This window comes from Macrotis lagotis, chromosome 2, assembly GCF_037893015.1.
Source record: "Macrotis lagotis isolate mMagLag1 chromosome 2, bilby.v1.9.chrom.fasta, whole genome shotgun sequence".
In the NCBI taxonomy this organism is placed as follows: Eukaryota; Metazoa; Chordata; class Mammalia; order Peramelemorphia; family Peramelidae; genus Macrotis; species Macrotis lagotis.
In genome coordinates, this window is record NC_133659.1 from 259,659,866 (window position 1) to 259,666,307 (window position 6,442).

Below are 6,442 nucleotides of genomic sequence, written 5' to 3' on the forward strand. Positions count from 1 at the left end.
CACACAGCTAGGTAATTATTAAGTGTCTGAGACCGGATTTGAACCCAGGTACTCCTGACTCCAAGGCCGGTGCTTTATCCACTACACCACCTAGCCACCCCGTAACATAAAGTTTTAATGATAACTTCTTCATAATATAGTTTGAGATCTGGTATTGCTAGGTTACTTTCCTTTTTATTTTTTAAAATTTACTCTCTTGATATTATTGACCTTGTACGCTTCCTGATGAATTTTGTCTTTTTCTAAGTCTATCAAATGCTTTTTTTTGGTTGTTTGATTAGTATGGCACTAAATAAGTAAATAAGTTCAGGCAGAATTATCCTTTTTATTATATTGCCTTACCCTACCATGAGCAACTGATATTTTTCCATTTGCTTAGAATTGACTTTATTCATATGAAAAGTGTTTGTAATTGTGTTGCTATATTTCTTGGGTTTGTCTTAGCAAGTAGATTCCTTCCCAAACATTTTATTTTTTACAATTATTGTAAATGTAATTTCTCTATCTCTTGCTGCTAGCTTTGTTGGTCATTTAAAGAAATATTGATGATTCTGTGTATTTATCTTATATCCTCAATTTTGCTAAAGTAGTTAATTTTTTTATGTTTTTAGGTTTTTTTAAGGTGATGGGGTTAAGTGGCTTGCCCAAGGTCACACAGCTGGGCAATTGTTAAGTATCTGAGGCTGGATTTGAACTCAGGTACTCCTGACAGTGCTCTATCCACTTCACCCACCACCTAGCCTCTCTAAGTTGTTAATTATTTCAAGTAGATTTTTGGTTTATATTCTAAATATATTTATATTCTCTTCACCTGCAAAGAATGATAATTTTTTCCCTCTAATTCCTTTGATTTCTTTTTCTTCTCTTATTGCTATAGATAACATTTCTAGTACTATATTGAATAATAGTGGTGATAATGGGCATCCCTGCTTCACCCCTGATCTTATTGGGAAGATTTTAATTATCAGGATGGGGGAGACATGAATATGTCTGCAGGCAACAGGGAAGGAACTTACAGACAGAAGATAAGTAATGTAGTGAGAAAGACAGAGGGGTCACTTTGTTGGAGGAGACAAGGTGAAATGGCATAGTTTGTGCAGGTAGAAGAGTTGCTTTGTTAGGAATAAGGTCACATTTTTGTGTGAGAAAAGGGTGATGGAGTAGATAGAAGAAAAAAAGCACCTAATTGATAGAAAATGAAAAAAAAAGGAGACAAAAGGGACCTCAAGAAAAAAAGCTCTTATTTTTTTCTGTAAAATATGAGGCAAGGTTCTTAGTTGAGAGGGTTAGGGTTAGGGGGGGAAGTGGAGTCATGTGAGATTTAAAGAGAGAGAAAAATTTTAGAAGAGACTTTATGGAGAGTAGGATAGTGAGTTGATAAGGAAGATTTAGAAGGATTGCCTTGCAGCAGTGAGAGCCCAGTTGAGAATGTATAACATAAGTTTGTAATGGACTTGATGTTTTTCTCCATCTTCATTCAGCAGCATAGGTGTAAGATTAAAGGCCACAGATAGTGGGAGTCATCTGAGACTGAGGCTTGGCAGGGCACAATCACAAACATAATGTGGGGACCAGGAACTCAGAAGAAGAGGACAGGGTAAAGTTTCTGTGTCAGTGTCTTCCATGCTGTACAATCAATTCTAAAGTTCTTCAATGAGACCTTTAGGTTGTCTCAGTACCAATTCTTCTGACCCCCTTGAGAGTGCTTGCCCCGTGTGAGTTCTCCATAAAACGTTTTGTTTTTTTTTTGGGAGAGGAAAGTGGTCAATGCAGGTTAGTTCAGTTCTCACCAAGAGAACTGAAAAATTAAAGAACTGGAGGTCATATGAAACAACAGTAGGTTTCAATAAGAAAATGCAGAAGGTTGGGGCAGCTAGGTGGCACAGTGGATAAAGCACCAGCCCTGGAGTCAGGAGTACCTGGGTTCAAATCCAGTCTCAGACACTTAACAATTGCCTAGCTGTGTGGCCTTGGGCAAGCCACTTAACCTCATTAGCCTTGCAAAAACCTAAAAAAAAATGCAGAGGGAGAGGCAACAAGTCAGTAATTTATGGTCAGATAAGGGGATTTTAAAATTCTTGAACATGGTGCAGTTATGGGTATTGGAAAGATCAACTATGACCATCTTAGTAGGTGGAGAAGTATGTCATGAGAAATGAGTAGGTTAAGAGTCAATATGCTTACTGAAGTCTCCTAATATGAAGGCAGAAGTTGGAGAGGAGAGAAAAATTTAAGAAGGAAGTGGAGTGACCTATAGGTCTGTTAGCCAAGAACTATCAGGATTTTGATTGGATACATGTAGTTTGCATAGATCTCAAAGGAAGTTGGTGCTTTGTCCTTCGTTAATGAAAAAGACCAAACTGGTATCACTATGTTTGAGACAAACATAGTATCCAACTGTGGCTGATCAGACCAATATGAACTTGGAATGCTCCACCACAGGTTGGGCACAAATAGTCCATGTGAATACCTGGGGTGGGTACTCTAAACTAACGAATCTCACATTTCCTTGGAGCTGCTTCAATTCTGCCTTCCTCATAGAGTGCACTGATGAGGGCACATCATGCTAGATGGTCCTGTGTCAGTGTCTTCCATGCTGTACAATCAATTCTAAAGTTCTTCAATGAGACCTTTAGGTTGTCTCAGTACCAATTCTTCTGACCCCCTTGAGAGTGCTTGCCCCGTGTGAGTTCTCCATAAAACGTTTTTTTTTTTTTGGCAAGCGTACATCTGGCATTCTAACATGTCTAGCCCATCATAGTTGCACTCTCTGTAGTAATATTGGAATGCCTAGGCAGCTTATCTCCAGGAAGAACCTCATTGTTTGTATCTTCTCCTGCCAGGTGATCTTCAGTGTCTTCCCAAGACAATTTAAATGGACACGATTCACTTTTCCTGACATGATGTTTCCCAGGCATGTAGCAATGAGTTCAGCACAATGGCTCTGTAGACCTTCAGTTTGGTAGTCAGTCTAATACCTCTTCACTCCCACACTTTCTTTCAGAGCCTCCCAAATACTGAGCTAGCTCTGGCAATGTTTGTGTCAACCTCATTGTCAATGTATACTTCCATTTGCTAGAATCAATGGTTCTACATATGAATGGTGTGGTGCTGGCTGATGGAACACCTGTGTTTTCTTGGTGTTAATTGTTAGATCAAAATTACCATAAACAGCAGAGAATCGATCCATCCTTTGTTGCATCTCAGTTTCAGAGGCTGCATTGAGTGCACAATCATTTACAAACAGAAGATCATGCACCAACACTCCCTCCACTTTAGTTTTGGCTTGTAGCCTTTTCAAGTTGAAGAATTTGCCATCAGTGAGTTAGCTGACCTTGAGGTCATGTTCATCTTGAGTGAAGGCATTTGATAACATGACTGATAGCATCAAGTTAAAAACTATGGGAGCAGGGGGTGGCTAGGTGGCGCAGTGGATAAAGCACCAGCCCTGGAGTCAGGAGTACCTGGGTTCAAATCCGGTCTCAGACACTTGATAATTACCTAGCTGTGTGGCCTTGGGTAAGCCATTTAACCCCATCTGTCTTGCAAAAACCTAAAAAAAGAAACTATGGGAGCAAGGAGACATGCTTGTTTTACTCCATTGGTGATTGGGAAATCTCAAGAGCATCATCCACTATCCAGAACCTATACAAGCACACCATCATGAAATTGACATACAATGTTGATGAACTTCTACTGGAAACCAAGTTTTGACATAATTTTCCATAAACCCTCATAACTGACAGTATCAAAGGCCTCAGTCAGATCTACAAATATTATATACAAGACTCTGTTCTGTTACTGGTATTTTTCCTGGAGTTGTCAGGCAGCAAACATCATATCTACTGTTTCTCGACCCTTTCTGAAGCTACACTGATTCTCAGGGAGGTGACCATCTTCCAGGTGACGGATCAACCTATTGAGATGGACTGGCAAGAATCTTACCAGCAATGACTAAAATAGAAATATTCCTGTGTTGTTACAGGACAATCTATTCCCTTTACCTTTATAGAGATGGATGATGGAGGCATCCTTGAATTCTTGAGGATAATCTCTTTAATGCCATATTATAACCTGGAAAATTTGGATGAGCAATGGACTCCCCACCTTGCAGATCTCAACTGGAATAGAATCAGCACCAGGTGCTTTGCCATTTGAAAAGGTGCCTAATAACATTCAAAACCTCTTCTTCAGTTGGAACTTGAGCTAGGGACCAATTTGACTTCAACTTGAGAAATGGTCAATGGCTTCTGCACTGATTGATGATGGTCTGTTAAGAACACTGAGGATGTGTTCAGCCCATCTCTCTAGGATCTGTCCCTATCATTAATCAATGTGGATCCATCAGCACTGAGTAGTTGAGATGCACCATATATGTCTTTGGCCCATATATAGCTTTCAGGGCATCATAAAAGCATTTTGGTTTGTTTCTGTCTATGTAAAATTGAATTTCATTGCCTTCTTACTGAGCCAATAGCCCGGCATCTCTTTCAGCTTTGCTTGTGCTTTATTTTTGATGGAATCAAATGCTTCCTTCTTAGAAATGGATGAACTATCCTGCTGGTAAACCTTATGGAGTTCTCGTTTTTTTCATTCAGCAGCTTCTGTATTTCCCCATCATTTTCATCAAACCAGTCTTGGTGTTTGCAGGTGTTTTGACCCAGATGAACAAATGCAGTGCTGTACACTAGATCTCTGAAAGGTGCCTCCTCTTTTTCTGCTCCATTGTTCCCAATTGTGTGTTGGCTCAGTTATCCCTCTAAATTAGCAACAAACTATTCCTGCTCAGAGAGACACTCTAATCTCTTGACATTAATTCTTCTAGTATTCATTTTGCGTTGGGGCTACCTCTTTGGTTGAATGTGAATATTTAGCTTAGAGAGGATGAGTCTGTGATCAGTCTGACACTCTGCACCACACATTGCCTTTGTCACTCTCACATCCTGTCTGTCTCTTCTGACAATCACATGGCCTGATAGGTTCCAATGTTTGCTATGAGGGTGCATCCAGGAAGTTTTATTTGGTTTAGGTAAAGGGAAAAAAAAGAAAAAGAAAAAAAGGGGGCGGCTAGGTGGTGCAGTGGAAAGAGAACTGGCCTTGGAGTGAGGAGTACCTGAGTTCAAATCTGGTCTCAGACACTTAATAATTACCTAGTTGTGTGGCCTTGGGCAAGCCACTTAACCCCACTGCCTTGCAAAATCTAAAAAAAAAAAGAAATAGGTAAAGGGAAGAGAGTGTTTGTGATGGGTAGGTCATGAGATGCACAAGTCTTCAGTAGAGAGTGACCACTGCTGCTGCTGTTTTTCAACTCCATTCCTTCCAAGGACTCCCTTGCCATTCTGGTAATTTGAATGTTGACTAGATTAGTTTTGATTGCAAAACCTACCCCAGATTTACAGTATTCCCCTTCACTGCAACCACTTCAGAAAAAAAAACATGTATCCAGCTCTCACTTCACTAAGCTGGCCTTCTTTTGTCAGCCTTGTTTCACTCAGGGCTGCTATTTGAATTTCATACCTGCAACAAGATTTGGACATGATACCTGCATTCTCTTGCAATAAGAGCTGTTTGTCTTTCAGGTCTTATGGATCTTGCATTATCTATGAGTCTGCACATATTTCATACATTGATGGTGAGTGGAATCTTCTTTGAAGATGCTTTTATAGATTTTTGTTTTGTCTCAACCACACTGTGGGCTACTCACCTGCTGCAGTCATCAGGCCAGGGTTGGGTAAGCAGATAATTGGCACCTTTTCTAGCCCTTTCCTCAAATCAGAAGGTGAGCAGCGTGATCCTTAAAAGGGCAGCCCAGTCACACAGGGAGCTGCTGAATTCCATTACTGCTTTCAGGGGAGAAATGATCCTATGGACCTGGGCCTCCTGTGTGCAGGGTTTTGACTACAGTTCCCAGTGTATCTCTACCTGCTACTTCATCACTTGCCTGTTATCACAGGACTTTGAGGAATGGTTTTGAGTGATGTCTTTTGTTGCCTTTGTAAATTGGATTTAAATGAGGTAGAGTCACATGAAGTCATCCACCTCACTCTCTCTTCCGAAGTCATCAAGTCCAGCATAGCAAGAACAGAGTCAAGATAACTGGTGATAGCTCTAGAAGCAGTGTATGACCCTGGAGTCTTTGATGTCTAACCAAACTTTAAGTTCTCCAAATGGCCTTTGGAATGAATTGTTCTCTTATGCCCATTGCACCAGTGGAAGACTTTACAAACTTGGGGTAGACACCCTCTACAACTCACAGATGAGTTTGAGCCTCCCTCAGTCACCCTCAACCTGGTTTAGGCCACCTGCCAAAGCAGTTTACCAGGGTGTGGCCACTGTGTATGCTACAGGTTTTTGGAGCCATAGGTGAGAGTTGGGTGGCTTGGGTGGACAGCAAAAGTGGAAAGCAGTCCTGAAAAGGGCTTGGCAGCCCTCACACCAAGGT